Source organism: Saimiri boliviensis, chromosome X (genome assembly GCF_048565385.1).
Source record: "Saimiri boliviensis isolate mSaiBol1 chromosome X, mSaiBol1.pri, whole genome shotgun sequence".
In the NCBI taxonomy this organism is placed as follows: Eukaryota; Metazoa; Chordata; class Mammalia; order Primates; family Cebidae; genus Saimiri; species Saimiri boliviensis.
The window spans coordinates 100678630-100695384 of record NC_133470.1 but is presented as its reverse complement, the minus strand read 5'-3'; positions in this window follow the sequence as shown (position 1 = coordinate 100695384).

Below are 16755 nucleotides of genomic sequence, written 5' to 3'. Positions count from 1 at the left end.
AGTAAACTTTATTTGGGGGGATTTGAATAAAGTCATTGCCAACCCTGGCAGGTTAACCATCTTCTGTGTGAGCTAGTGTGTGTGTGTGTTTGCATGTGTGTGTGAATGGATTTCAGTTATGCAATACTGTCCCGAATATTTTTATTTCCATTTGGTTGATACCATATACTCAGGTTCTTTTCACATAAACACACTAGCAGTGAAAAATCACAGCTGTAAAATGGCAATTTATGAGATAAATTCGTAAAGCACACACATAGCTACCTTTTCATTAAATAATCAGATTTTATTAGTCTTGAAGACTGAATTTACTGTGAGGCAAGTATACATCCTATTATCAAAAGAAAAATGGTGTGTGTGGGGGGGTGGATTTTAAGCCCAGCAATGCTGAACTATCACCTGATAACTACTAAGTTTAGTGCTCCTTACAGCTATAATTTACACAAAATATTAAATAATGCATTCAATCCCAAATGCATAAACCAGACGTGGCTTCAGGCATACCCTTGAATGGCTTCAATGCCTTGCTGTCTGAGTCCACAAGTACTTTGTACAAGAACAAACATGAAACTTTGTTAGAAAAAAATATTTCTAATCTTTGCGATATTAATGAAACATTGAAATGATTATTGCTTTCTACAAAAGTAATAAGGGCAAAATTGGAGTAACCTAAGTATCTGTTTCCTTTCCTTCTCAAGTTGTAGTAGCTCTGGGCTCTTTCTGAAGCCCTGAGGAGCCAAATCCAGTTCATTTGGAAGCTACTACCTCTTCCTTTTCATAGAATAATCTATTTTCCTGGTGTAAATTATTTAGTCATTTCTGAGGCTTGGCAAGGAGGTAGGGATTAGCTAATATTCTGATTATGCCTTTCTCAATCATGTGAATGATTTTTTTTTTTTTTTTTTTTAATAAACCAAACATTTCCACGTAATGCAGAGAAGTGCTCTTAATTAGTTTGAACAAAGCCATGGCCTGGAGAACAATGGAAGGCTTATAAATTTGCCCTTTGTGAATATTTGTCAATATTCTCGCAGATTTTTCTTTATCGAGTCTCTTTCAGATACAAGCTGTATGCCTTTCTTCGGATGGTAACTTCATTTGAAATCAGTTTGCTCAAATGATTTTTCTTCTTACCACACTTCATTTACATGATGGGCTTTGTGTGTATCTTCCTAGAAGTTCCCTGACAGAAGAAACAAATGTTAAAATTATTCCCTTCTAAAATCACAAACTGATACTGCAGATAGCCTAAATTCTTGGATGCCAGTTATTACAGGAGACAATTGCTTGAGAAAAAGACTTCATAGTATAAAGTTGACTTTTAGCTATTCAGAGCCCCACAGGTTCGTTTTGCTTTCCATTTGAAACGAAGAAGATACTGCTGTTATGGTATGCTGATGCGTTATACTCAAATAACACAAGCAGGTTGGCTGTGTTTATATTTCAGTTATCTGTCAAACTTCAAGGCCGTGCTATTAAGATGCGCTGGTTGTCCCAGGCTAGATAAAGAAAGCTAGGCCAGCAGTGGAGCACAAAGGTGGCTTTTTTGCTTCAAGTGTTCTACTTTTTGCACTGCTTCTTAATGTTAAATAGTAGTGATAGAAGAGTCAAGCTCTAAGAATAAAACACCTTTTGATTTGCTGTTTTTCAGGTTTATAATAGAAATCAGGCTTAAATAATGATAAACCTGCAATATCTTCATGTAAACATTTCTAGATTCAACTGTGTGTTTGACTTAAAAGTTTGAAAATGTGATGATCTTGACTCCCTTTTTCTTTCTTGTTTTTATACTACCTTTTAAATAAACAGCATAAACGTCGTTTTTTAGGTGATACTTAAGAAATTAGAGATTAGGTTAATAAAAATGTGTACAGCACCTGGATACGTTTAATGTCACATTTGTCCAGGAATATATTATATTGAAATATTAGTAGTATTAGTCTATTGGTTTAGCATATTTACACTTACTATAGCATCTATTTAATGTGGTTCAGTCAATTGGCAAGTTATGTATTAGGCTTGTATGTACCCAATAATATGCTAGATGAAATGGGGCAGTGAAGAAGAAAGGCAGCATTAGACATGGACCCTTCTCAAATGGTAATTGTAATGTCTAGATTGAGACAAAGCAGCCAAAAAACCACACAAAAAACAAAAGTCATCAATCCATCAATAGCACTTCTAGAGCCTAGAGCAGTGCCTGGCACATACCAGGGGTTCAATAAATATTTGTTAAAAGAATTAATTTATCCCATGAATAGACTTATACACATATTCACTTGAAGAGGTTCATTTACGTCACTACCACCTTGTCATTGTTCTTGTTGATTTCACTATCGTTATCGATTCTGTTCTTCCCCTAGTCTTTTAACCTCAGCACCCCAACTCTTCAAACCAGAAATCTAGGAATCATTCTTGATTTTTTCTCTTTCACCATGCCCCATTACATCCATTTCCTGTTGGCTCAAACTCCAAATATTTCCCACATCTGAATATTTCCCATCTCTACTTTGACCACGTTAGTATGAACCACCATCATCTCTCATCTGCTTGCCTAAAAAAGCCTCCAAGATGATTCCCCACTTGTACTCTTGTCCTCTTCCAAATGATTTATACAACAGCCCTGGAGATTTAAAAAAATCACTGCCCCAAATGCCCTGATGGCTTTCTATTACAATGCTTTATTAGTACTTAAAATCCAAGCCCTCCTATGGCCTGCCCACAAGGCCCTGAATGATTTTGCCCCTGCCTGCCTCTCCAGATTAATCTGAAAACTTTGCCTAGTCCACCACTCTTCAGTCACACAGGGATTATTTCAGTCTCCCATGGCTACCTCAGGACCTTTGCACATATGTTCACCTGGGATGCTCTTTTCCCAGCCAAGCTGGGTCTTTCTCATCTTTCAGACTGCTTCATTATTACTTACTTAGAAATCCTCACTATGGTAACCCATCCCTCCTCCCCATGCAAATCTCCCTTGATGCTATTGCTGAAGAACATTCTCAGAGCGAGTATTACACTCTCAGATTATCTTGTCTGTTTACTTGTCATCCTCTTGCTCCTCCTTCCACCATACTAGCAGCATGCAAGCCCAAACAGCCAGGACTTTGTCCCAGTGCCGGAATAGTGACTGGTCCATAATTGAAAACCTTTTTTAAAAAAAAAAAGATTGAGAGTAATCATCATGAATGTATTGTATTCTTTTACGAGTTCTATCTTTTTAGAAGAATGTGAAGAACTTTGAGTAGGTCAGGGAAAAGGGAAGAGTAACAGCTATTTCTAACATAAACCAATGAGATAAGATTTTGAAAAAACAAGGCTCACAGGTAGAGTTAGTCATTGAGGCCAAAAAATTCAATTATTGCAGTTTTATTCTTCATAGGGAACTGGATTTGAATGATAGCAAAAGTCTTGGCAAGATATATTAAGCTTTTGGATAGCTAACCACTAGGGTTTCTCAGTGGGGAGCTTATGGAATTTCCTCATTTCTCTTACTAGAGGTAAAAATGTCTTACCATAAAAATGTCTTGCCAATGTCTTCTTAAATGAACTATGTGAAATTTCTTTTGGAAAACCCCTTGGTTTGATTTCCAAAATGATTTGATTCTCTGACTTTCCTGCACTCTTCTTCCCTGCCATTTTTTTTTCTCTGTATCTGCTCTGTAGACGACCAGAAATTTTACCAAAATCATGTCTTTACAAACTAGTTTAGATCCTTTGCAGCCTGACAACATTTATTTTCTCTATTCACTAGAAAAGAATCTACAGGTTTGATTAAAATGAAGAAATAAGAGCTCAATTCAAATGCAAACACTTCATTACTGCAGGAGAGTAGGCATTTGGACCAATTGGCAATAAGCCTATATTTCACTTACATATTTACCAATATTTCTGTTACAAACTTGGTGTTCTTAACACCAAGGTACTGAGCTTCATTCTCCCTACCACCTGATATTGAAATCACCAAGAATGATGACAAGAGCAATAGTGAAGTCAACAAGCCACTTTCAACGAATGAGTGGGAGTGTGCATGAACATCCATGGAGTACAAGAACAGATCTGCGAATCTTAGAACTATAGCCTGTTTATCTATCTATCTATCTATCTATCTATATCTATCTATCTATCTATCTATTTTTTGAGATGGAGTTTCACTCTTGTTTCCCAGGCTGGAGTGCAATGGTCCAATCTCAGCTCGCTGCAACCTCCGCCTTCCGGGTTCAAGTGGTTATCCTGCCTCAGCCTCCCTAGTAGCTGGGATTACAGGTGCCCACCATGAAGCCCGGCTAATTTTTTGTATTTTTAGTAGAGATGGGGTTTCACTATGTTGGCCAGGCTGGTCTCAAACTCCTGACCTCAGGCGATCCACCTGCCTCAGCCTCCCAAAGTGCTGGAATTACAGGTGTGAGCCACCGCGCCTGGCTTGTAGCCTGTCTATATCTGAGTTTTTGGGAGTTTGCTTATGAAATTTTCAGAAGTGCTAGACTGTTCATTGATTCAATGAACACAGGCTGTGAGCCAGGCATTGTTCTAGGCCTGGGCATAAAAGAATCAACAAGGGGGAATTGAGAAAAGATAGACTATATATATATATATATATATATATATATATATATATATATATATATATATATGTTTTTAAAAGATAAATTCAGATAGTAAATGCTGAGAACAAATTCAATCAGGATGATGCTCTAGAGACAACTTGGGGCGAGAAAAATTCTTAAGCTAGGGTGATAGAGTGGAGGTTGCTGAGGAAGTGACATTTAAGCCAGTACCCAAATGATGAGAAAGGACTTGCCTGGTGAAGAGCTGGGGGAAAATGATTCTCCCCCTCCCCGACCTGGATTTCTCCAGTCTGAACTCAGATCACGTAAGACCTTAATCATTGAACAAACGAACCCTTAATAGCGGCTACACCATTAGGATGTCTTGATCCAACATCGAGGTCGTAAACCCTGTTGTCGATATGGACTCTAAAATAGGATGGTTTTTATTTGGAGTGTAATGGAAAGCCAACAGAGGGTTGATTTTTAAACAAAGCAGTGATGCAATCTGACTTATATTTTAAAGGGATCTTTTTAACTGCTGTGTGGAGAATGAACTAGAAGGAGATGAGAAAGGAGGCAATTTTTAGTAGTCCAGGCAAGCAAAGATGGTGGCTTCAATGAGGGTGGTAGCTATGGAAGTGATGAGAAGGGATTGGATTCAGGACATATTTTGGAAGTAGATATAACATGAGGGGATGAGGATATTAAGACGTTTTACAATAAGTACAGGTGTTTCTATTATAATGATACCTCTGAAAAACTTTATAGTATGTAAAAGTGTGTGCTAAAAATAATAGGGCTTATAGGAAATGTAGGGTTAAGGTAAACCCTCAAAACCCATGGAACTCTGTAATAGAGCATTAAGAAGAACAATACCAATCACAGTAATTGTAATAATGAAGTTTCTCTTTGACGGCATTTGCACCCCACATCCCAGCCAGTTAATGCATCATAGACTTAAACACTGGGTCATCTTCCTCCTCCAAGATGTAAGTCCTAAAGTACATTCATTTCTAATACAGACCATTTTCATCAAGGTTAAGAAAGTGATCTAGGACATCACCTTTTTCATTTTTCATGGTTTAAAAAGGGAATTTAAATGATAACATCATTTAACAGTTATGGCTTTGCAGCATCTTTATCTGTACTCACAGCCTTGTCAGATAGCTTAACATAGAAAAAAAGCGTAGCCAATACTTAAACCATGTAATTAGCCACACTAGTACTAAAAAGATAGGTCTCTTTTTAAATTTCCTGCTTTTTGCTTAAGGTCTCCATGTATTGCTAGGGCCTTCTTTTTAATGGTGTGAAAGTTTGCCACAGATCATTTCAAAATATTAATGTGCTAGAAAAATGATGTGTAAACCAACACAATTTCTATGCTATACCAATATTATTTGCCAAATGCTTATTAAGTATTAGCAACAAAGAACCACACTCTATAGCAAACAGACTGTAAAAAGAAAGCCTTTAGACGTGTTAAGCAGAAGAGTGATATGGTCTGATTTGTGCTTCAGAAAGACCATTCTGACCACTGAGAGGAGGACAAACAGTGAAGAGCTGGTGGCAAAATGTGGCCGCAAGGGGTTGCTGCTGTAGTCCAGTTGAGACGTGATGGTTAATAGATAGTTAGGCTAGGTTAATGGTGGAGATGGTAAGAAATGACTGTATTCATTCTGGATATATTTTGGAGGTAGCGGTGATAGTATGTGCTAATGGATTGAATGTAGAAATAAAGGGAGAGAGATGAAGGGAAAGGATTAAGGGTAGTAGATCAAGAATGACTTCCCAGGATTTTGTCCCAGGCAACTGAGTGACTGATAGATGGTTCTACAACTGTGGTAGGGAAGACTGCGGAAGGAATAGGTTTGAGGAGTGGAGCAGCTGAAGGCTTCTGTATTGGCTATGTGAAGTTTGGGATGTCTATATGACATCTAAGGGAGATGCCATATAGGCAATCAGAAATATAAGTCTAAAGCTCAATGATAAGTCAGAGCTGGAGATATAAACTTGGTGACATTAGCATACTGCTCATATTTAAAGCATGGGACTGAGGAGCTGTTGTTCTCAGGAGGGAATACAGAGAGAGAAGAGGAGAGGACCAGACCACCCCTCACGTACTTGAGCATTTGGAGGTGAGACACAGGAGAAGGGGCCAGAAAAAGAGATTGAGAAAGAGTGCTCAGTGATGCAGAAGAAAAAGAGGAGAAGGTGAGTTTCCAGAAGGTTAGAGAAGAAAATATTTCAAGAAGGAAGAGTCAAAAAAAAAAAAAAAAAAAAAAAAAAAAAAAAAAAAAAAAAAAAAAAAAGGAAGGGTCAACTGTCCCAAATGCTGCTAAAAGGTAAGACTGAGGACAGAAAGCTGGCCATTGCCTTTGTCAAGTGGGAGGTTGTTGGTGAGCTTTGTTAAAATTCATTTCAGATCTAGCACAGTAGCTCATGCTTGTATTCCCAGCGCTTTGGGAGGCCAAGGCGGGTGGATCACTTGAGGTCAGGAGTTCAAGACCAGCCTGGCCAACATGGAGAAACCCAGTCTCTACTAAAAATACAAAAAATTAGCCAGGCATGGTGGCGTGAGCCTGTAATCCCAGCTACTCTGGAGGCTGAGGCAGGAGAATCACTTGAACATGGGAGGCAAAGGTTGCAATGAGCTAAGATTGTGCCACTGCACTCCATCCTGGGTGTCAGAGTGACTCTGTCTCCAAAAAAAGTCATTTCAGCAGAGTGCTGGGGATTCAACCCAAATGGAGGAAGTGGAGAAAAGAATGTGAATCAAGGCTGTAAAGGCAGCAACCATGGGCACCTATATTGAGGAGTTTTGTTGTGAAAGAGAATAGAGAATATGGCAGATTCTGGAAGAGAATGTAAGGTTACGGAAAGGTTTTTTTTTTTTTTTTTTTAAATGGGTATTTATTATTGAATCTGATTGTGTAATGATGGGATACTGCAGAATAGAGAAGGGGCTGTTCAAGAGAGGGGAGGATGATTACAGGATTGAAGCCCTGGGGTAGGCTATTTCCACTGGAGAGATGCAACCAAGTTGCTTTTGGTTGGGTAATTCAGTTGATCAGTGCAACTAATAGGGTGGCTAACGTCATGTTTAACCTTGCATTGTGTCCAGTAGTTTCTGCATCTCATTCCATCAAACCATCACACATTGGTATTTCTGTTCAATTGCAGAACTGGACTAACTTTTAAGGGGATTCATGCAGAACTATCTGCTTGTCACCTGTTGAACAAGCAGTGGAGACGAGGTATAGCAGAGGTGAGCAGCAGCCCTCATCAATTCAGGGGCATGTGTGAACACACCGTAGGGACTCCTAAAAATACTTTTCTGAAAGAAAATAGACCTTGAAAGGGTTTGGAAGTCTTACAAATGTAGGTGATTAAGGGATCTAGTAGAATTTGGACACTGATGTAGAGGTGACTTCATTTGTACCCAGTGATTGAGAGGCTCTGGTAAAGTGAAGTACCCTTAGGTCAGTGCTTCTTAAATTTTAGCATGCAAAATCCAAGGGGCTGTTAAAACACTGGGCTCACCTCCAGAAGTTTTGATTTAGTAGGTTTGGGATAGGGCCTGAGATTCTGTATTTATCCCAAGCTTCCAGGTGCTGCTGCTGCTGCAGGGCCAGAGACCAGCCTTTAAGACCCACTGGCACGAAGAAGGGACTGATCCCCTCTTGATGGGGGAAGTGAGGAAAAGCTTCATAAGAAAGGCATGTGAGCTGCAAAGATGCATAAATGTTGGGCAAGCCAACAACAGAAGAGGAAGCTCTTACTTGTTCACTTCGGTGGCAGCTTAAGCTAAGTTCATCATGTGGCGATCAATGTTGATTGTTAGCAAAACTAATGAACACATCTGCTGTGCTACTAACCACTCCAAGGAAATACTGATTTTAGGTAATGCAGTGTTAATGGAGGTGTTAGTTTTACCAATTAACTATAATGTAAAAAGATGTGAATGATGCCCAGCTATTTCTGTACTGCAAATTTAGATTCTATGAATCTCAATTGATTTATAAAGGAGGAAAGAAAGGGGGACACGTGTTTCATTTCCTACCATAAAATATAATCGATTATTAATAAATATTTCCAAAAAATAGCCATTGTTTCCTTCCTCCTACTCCACAAAACCTTTGTTTATTTAACAGCTTCAGGGTCTACCCATCCTATGAAGACACAGTTTTACTGTCCCTTGCTATAGACTGATAGTCTTTTGTTTGGTTTAGTTACATTTAGTTTTTAAATTAAGCAAAGACCAACAGCATTATTAATGTCTTTGGAGGTTTGCACAGATGGACACTGTTCATGCTGAAACATCCTAGCTGGCTTGCAGTTATTATAAATAAGATTTTTTTTTGTTAAATGCAAGACTGTTTTAAAAATATTTTAATATTTTTAAAGAAAAGGTATTTCTTTAAAATAGATTTCATAAAGTGGGTTTGCCACATCATAAATCAAAATTTAGGTATTTATGTACAATTTATGTAAACAAAATTTAAATTATTTTAAATTTTTGTAAATGCTGCCAAATTGCCCTCCAGAAATGTTGAATTAATTTACACTCACAAGTGTAGGAGAGTGTTCTATTCCCTTATATTTTTGTTAATACTAGGTATTACTGATCTTTCAAGCTTTTGCCAATCTAATAGTTGAAAATGGTATCTCATTTTAATTTGCACTTTCCTAATAAGTAGTTAAGTATTGTTCATTAAATGTTTGCTGACTGTATTTCTTCCTTTTTGATTTGGTTGTTCATATATTTTGCTCACTTTTCTACTGGCTTATTTGCCTTTTTTTAATAATTTGTAGAAGTTCTTTTTTATATTATGGATAGAAACAATACGGATAGGTATTGCAAGTAGATTCTCTCAGTCTTCCCTTTGTCTTGTAATTTAATGCTGGTTTTAGGTACACGGAAGTTCACTGTGTGTCAATTGGTAAATCTTTCTCTTTATGACTCCTGAGCTTCCTGTCAGAGTAGAAAGACCTTCCCCACTTGAATATTATATTTATTGTAATATATTTCCCATATATACATTTCTACATATTATTTTAGTAGTTTCATAGTTTAATTTTTATGTTTACATCTTTAACATTATGGTATTTCCTTTCATGTAAAGCATGAGAAACAAATTTGGGTACAGAGAATTAAAAACTCTGTTTTAGACATATTAAGTTTGAGATGCCTATTGGAGGAGAGGTCTGGGCTGGAGATATAAATTTGTGAGCCATAGTTACATAGAATATATTTAAAACTTAGGGTTGGGATTGTCAAAAGAGAGATGACAGACTCAGATTAGAGATCTCGGAACTAACCAATCCTTGAGGCAATCTGAGATTTAGGGTTTGGGCAGAGGAGACTGAAAAGAAAGAGCTAGTGAAGTCAGAGGAAAAACAGGACAAGGTGGTGCCATAAAGTGAAGAAGAGAATGTTTGAAGAAGAAAGGAAAGTGATCAACTCTGTTGAATGCCTCTGAGAGACTGAGTAGGATAAAGTCAGAGGTAAGAATGGATTTAGTAACAGTGAGATGATTGGTGACCTTGACAAAAGTAGATATGTCGGAAAATGGAAGTTTAATGGAGTGGTTTAGGAGTGGACAGAAAGGTGAGAAACAGAGATAGTGACCAACCATGGACAAGTTCAAGGAGTTTTGCTGCAAAGGGGATCAGAAAAATGAAAATAGAGGTGTGAGAGGAGTGTAAGAAGTGGGAGATACATGGGCATATTTGAATGACGATGAGAATGATCCAGTAGAGATAGAAAAAATGAGGCAGAAGAGAAATGGGATAATCGAGTTTTAAGATAGCCCTTGCCGGGCGCGGTGGCTCAAGCCTGTAATCCCAGCACTTTGGGAGGCCGAGGCGGGTGGATCACGAGGTCGAGAGATCGAGACCATCCTGGTCAACATGGGGAAACCCCGTCTCTACTAAAAATACAAACAACTAGCTGGGCGTGGTGGCGCGTGTCTGTAATCCCAGCTACTCAGGAGGCTGAGGCAGGAGAATTGCTTGAGCCCAGGAGGCAGAGGTTGCGGTGAACCGAGATCGCGCCATTGCACTCCAGCCTGGGTAACGAGGGCGAAACTCCGTCTCAAAAAAAAAAAAAAAAAATAGCCAATTGTCTTGATATCATTAGTTGAATCATCCATTTGTTCCTTGGCAACTTGAAACCGCTAAAAATATGAAATTCCCATGTATATTTGTACTCTATAGTCTGTTCCACTGATCTTCCATAACTTGGTCTTCCAAACTGCTAAGACAGCTTTCAAGTTATTTCCATTGCTATTTATCTATTTTACTGAGTTGCTTTATTTCAGCAATTGTTTTCAATTTGTAAGAACTCTGTCTTATTCTCTGATTACTTCTTTTTCATAGCACACCGATTTCGTCCTATGGATGCAAGGTTATCTTTGCCATCTCTCAAGATGCTAATTGGGATTTTTCAAACATACCTGTTTCTGTGTTCCACATTCACTTTTCCATCAGAAATCCACTGTTTGCCTTGTCATCTTAGTGTTTCTGTATCAGAATATCGGTTTTTCTTAAATGTCTAGTGACTGGCCATTGATACAGAGGTCTAGATTGCTATATTTTGGTAACTGGTTTGGGGTCCTTAGTAGTTATGGAGATCACCATTCACCTGACAGGCCTCCTCTTTGGATGTGACAGAGTTGTGCAGGTGAATGGTTGGGGGTGAGCCAAAAAGAGGGCCCCTATTTATGAAGTGTGGATAGGCAGCTGGTTGCACTCTGGGTAGCTAGTAGCTCAGAGGATGGGAAAGCATCTTATTGGATGTATAGTGCTTTAGAGGACTTAACTGCTATACCTAGATGGCTTTTGTCTCCATATCCTTATGATGACCTCTGAATTACCTGGGCACTCCCACTTCACTCTCCAACCACGAAGTCCACACTAGGCTCCCTCACTATGCAAAAGAAGAGCTTTATTTAGAAAGCTCTTCTCACTGGCTATAGCCAGGGGTGAATACTACAGCAAGACACTGTGCACAGAGTTGGAGCATGGCCCAGCAGCTTTGGCAGAACTTCAACTCACTTCTCTGCTTTCTGCTCCATGACTCACTCTAGCTTCTTTCCCCTGCTAACTCTAAGCTTTTTCTGGTGCTTCATTTGGAAGATACATAATCATTTCTCCAAAATGCTTCTCCTATTTCTATGTTAGCAGGGCATGGGTTCCACATTATAGTTTTCAGAAATTTCTTACTGTTTTGGCGAGGTCACATAACATAGTGCAGACTCTAGAGGCCAGACTGCCTGGCTTGGACAAGCAATGTAACTTCTCTGTGGCTCTGTTTACTCAATTTTTAAAATTTGGATAATAATAGTACCTGCCTTATAGAACTATTTGAATGTTTTAATACGTGTCAATTGCTTAGTGTAGTACCTAGCCCACTGTATTTTTCTCATCTGCTGGTGATACCTTTTCTGTCTTTCTAGCACTGCTCTGGATTTTTTTTCTTTTATTTTTATATTTATTTTGGCATTTTAGTGAGATTTGGGAAAGAAAATGTGATTGAACACAGTGGCTTCATACATCATCTTGAACTAAAAGCAAGCACTTGTATTTGAAAACATAATGAAATGAACATCTTGAGTTAGTTTCCTACCATTTTGGACTTTACCCTCTCTTGATTTACTTAGAGTAGCTGTAAGAAACCTTAGAGATCACCTAACAGAGCATCCTCACTTAAAAAATGGGCAAAGGAATGAGAAATAACTTCCCCAAGGTTGAAAATCTATTTAGGAGAAGATCCCAGATTAGAGTCAAGATCTCTTGCTTCCTAATGCAATTCCCCTACCACTAAAAATAAGTAAATAAATAATGCCTGACACATGTACCAAGATTAGAAACTCCATTATATCTGTGTGCATCCTATGTCTTTCCTCCTCTTAGAACAGTGTCTTCTACTGAAAGCCAATCCTTCCACCTGGACTTTGATCCCATCCTCTCCAACTGCTTTCTCCAGAATTTTATATTATTAATGACACCTTCTTTCTGTGGTATATTCAGCCTTTTGCTCTCAACTGGATCCTTTCCATTGGCCTTTAATGATGTCAATACCTATCCCTTTAAGAAAAAGAAACAAAAACCTCATTTAGCACCGCCTAATCCCATCCCCAGATTCTCTTCTGTCTCTCCACTCTTCCACCTCCAAAATCCTGCAAAGTACTCTCCATATTGTCAGTACCAGCTCTTCCTCTTCACTTCTCTCATCCCATTTGAATTTGCCTTTGGTTTCAACACTCCAGCAAAGACTTCTCACTAAGGTCACTTTATGACCTTCATGCTGCTAAATCCAACAGACATTTTTATTAGACTCTTCTACTTCTCAGCAGCATTTGGTACAGGTGATCAGTTCATCCATCTTCAAATGCATTCTTCTTTGGGCTTTAGGATTCAAGCATCCCTCTGGTTTTCCTCCTATCTCCTTGCCCATCCCTTATTAGTAATGTTTGCCAGCTCATCACTTCCATGTGGCCAGTAAATATTGGAGTTACACAAAGCTTGCTCTTATCCTTGTTTATGTTTCACTGTCTGCTCTCCCTGGGTAAGTTAGAGCCCAAGGCTTTAACAGCCATCTATATACAACTGGCTGCAAAATGCATATCTCTAACTCAGAACCCTTTCCTGAATAACTGACGTCTGTTATCTCTCAAAATCAACATGCTCAAAATGGAAGTCTTGATTTCCTCTCCTAAACATGACACTCTTCCAGTGTTTCATATCCCCGTGAAAGGCATACTCCTCAATCAACTTATGTAACCCCCAAACCTAGGAATTATCCTGATACCCTGCCTTCCTTATGTCAAATTTAGTACCAATATGTCCATTTTATTTTATTTTATTTTTGAGACAGGGTATGACTTTGTCACTGAGGCTAGAGTGCAGTGGTGTGATCATGGCTCACTACAGCCTTGAACTCCTGGGCTCAAGCAGTCCTCCCACCTCAGCCTCCTGAGAAGCTGAGATTACAGGCATGAGCCACCACGCTCAACTAATCTTTTAATTTTATTTTTTTTGTAGAGGTTGAGATCTCACTATGTTGCCCAGGCTGGTCTCAAACTCTTTATCTGAAGCCATTCTCCTGCCTTGCCCTCCCAAAGTGCTGGGATTACAGGTGTGAACCACGGCACACAGACAATTTTATATTCTAAATGTCTCTTGAGTCCATCCACTTCTCTCTACTTCCAACTCCTTTTCCCCAACCTCCAGATGCAGCTACCGTCATCTCTTCACTAGACAATGAGAACAGTTCTCTAACTGGTCTACTCACATTCACTGACTCCTTCAATCCTTTTTCCTCACTGCAGCCAGCCTGGTGTTTTTCAAAATGTCTATCTGATTATGTCACTTCTCACCCCTTCCGCTTCCCCACACTCCTCAGCACGTATTTCCGTAAACCCCTTTAATAGCTTCATACTATTCTTAGGAAGAAGACAAAATTCTTCAACATGGCCTGCAAAGCCCTGCTTGCTCTGGCTCTTGTCTGCCTTCCAGGATTTTCTCCCACTGGCTCTCTCTCATTGTCTCCAGTCCCATCACATAGCTTCCTCTGTTCCTGTCACTCAGGTTTGCCACACCCCTACCACCTCAGAACCTTGGGAACACTCCTCCCTTCCTCTGCTTGACTAACTCCTTCTTGTCTTATCAGATCTGAGCTCAAACATTATTTCCCCAGAGAGGGTACCCTATCTTCCCTGATTAAGTCAGGGATCCTTATCACAGGCTCTTCTTTCACCACGCATTGAGTCCTCACCATTGCAGTTGTACATTTACTTGTGTGCATACTGGAATAATTTTTCTCCCCCTGCCACTTCTCATGTATACATTCAACAAATATTTACTGAGTCCTCACTACCGACCAGGCATTATTTTGGAAGGGGCGACAAACTGTAAACAAATAAATGTGCAATATGATACCAAGAGGTGAAAAGTGCTATGAAGAAACACAAAGTGGAGCAACAGGCCAGAGACTTTGAAAGGCTGCTACTTTGGATAGGATAGTTAGAGAAGGGGAGCTAAACACTGAGTACACAAAGAGGGGGACAACAGAGAAGGGGACAACAGGCACTGGGACCTGTGTGAGGGTGGGAGGAGGGAGAGGATCAAAAAACTACCTATCTGGTACTCTGCTGATTATCTGGGTGGTGTAATAATCTGTACACCAAACCCCCATGACACACAGTTTACCTGTATAACAGACCTACACATGTACCTAAATTAAAAGTTTTAAAAGAACCAATAATTAAAGAAGGAAGACGTGACTGAACAGAGATTTGAATGGAGTGAGGGAACTCATCACAGGAATGCCTGGCGGGGGTGGACATTCTGGGAAGAGCAAATAGTGAGGGTAAAGACTAGAGGGTGTTTAGCCTGTACAAGGAGGAGCCAGGAAGTCAGCGAAGGGGAGTGGAGTAAAGGGGGAGTGGTAAGAGATAAGAACAGAGATAGAGGCAGGGACCGGGTCAGGGACCTTGTAGGCCATGCTGTGAGAAGAGAAGCCACTAGAAGTTTTTTTCTAATTGACACATAATATCTTTCTATATTTATGGTGTATATGTGATATTTTGCTACATGCATAGACTGTGTAATGATCAAGTAAGGGTATTTGAGGTAACAATCACCTTGAGTATTTTTGTTTGGTTGTTTGGTTTTGTTTTTGTGTGTGTTTTTTTGAGACAAGATCTTGCTGTGTCACACAGGCTGGAGTGCAGTGGCATGATCTAGGCTCACTGCATGTTTGACTACCTGAGCTCAAGCCATACGCAGCCCCACCAATAGCTGGGACCACAGGAGTGTGCCACCATACCCAGTTAATTTTTTTTTTAAATTATTTGTAGAGATGAGATTTTGTCATGTTGCCCAGGCTGGTCTCAAACTCCTGGGCTCATGTGATCCTCCCACCTCAGCCTCCCAAAGTGCTGGGATTGTAGGCAGGAGCCACTGCACCCAGCCTCCACCTTGAGTATTTAGGTGTAGAAACATTTCAAGTCTTCTAGCTATTTTGAAATACATAATACGTTGTTGCTAACTACAGACACTCTACTTTGCTACCAAACAAATACAGAAGAATGCCTTCTATTTAACTGTACTTTAGAGCCTCTCTTCATCCCCCCACCCACCCACTCGTCCCAGCATTTGGTATCTATTCTCTGCCCCAATGAGATCAACTTTTTTCATTGACATGTATTAAAGCATTCAAGTAGTTCTATAAGGCAGGTACTATTATTATCCAATTTTCAAAAATTAAGTAAACAGAGCCACAGAGAAGTTATATAGCTTGTACAAGCCAGACAGTCTGGCCTCTATGTTATGTGACCTTACCAAAACAGTAGGAAAAGGAGTGACTGCATTCCGTGTTCTACAATGATCACTATGGCTGTGTTGGGGTGAATGGTTTAGAAAGGGGTAAAGGTGGAAGTCAAGAGTTCGGTTAGGAGGCTGTGGTGGTGGTCCTGAGGAAAAATGATGGGGGCTTAGACTACAGTGAGTGTTGGCAAGGTGATGAGAAAGGACAGATTGTAAAGCATCTGGAAGGTAGAACTTTCAGGATTTGTGGATGTGTTCCTCCAACCCCTGGTGGGTTTCCTTCTCACTTACAGGAAATGCCAAAAGCTCTAGCGTGGCCAGTGAGGTCTGTGTGAGCTGGTCCTCATCTCCTTTTCCCCTCACTCCCTCCCCTCTAGCCACACTGGCCTGCCTTTCTGTGAACAGATTAAGCATGATCTCACCTTTTGCATTTGATGTTCTCTCTGGTATCAGGAAAGCAGCTATCCACGTGGTTTTCCCCCTCAGGGTTCTGCTGAAGTGTCACCCTATCAGAAAATGCTTTCTTGGCCACCCTCTATAAATTAACACCTAGACTACAACTCTTTGTTCCTCTACCCTGCTTAATATCTCTCCATAGTACTTATCACCATCTGTCATTGTACATATAATGTACATATGTGTATATATACACAAACATACACACATATAACGTGTGTGTATTCCATGAAGATGGGGATTTGGTGTGTTTCGTTCACTATAGAACACAACCCCTAGACTAGTGCCTGGCACACAGTTGGTGTTCGATAAATATTTGTTGAATTAATATTGATGAAATAGACAAAGAGAGGAGCAAAGAATGGCTCCAGCATTTGGGGCCTGAATAATGGTGCCACTTACTGAGGTAATATTGAGG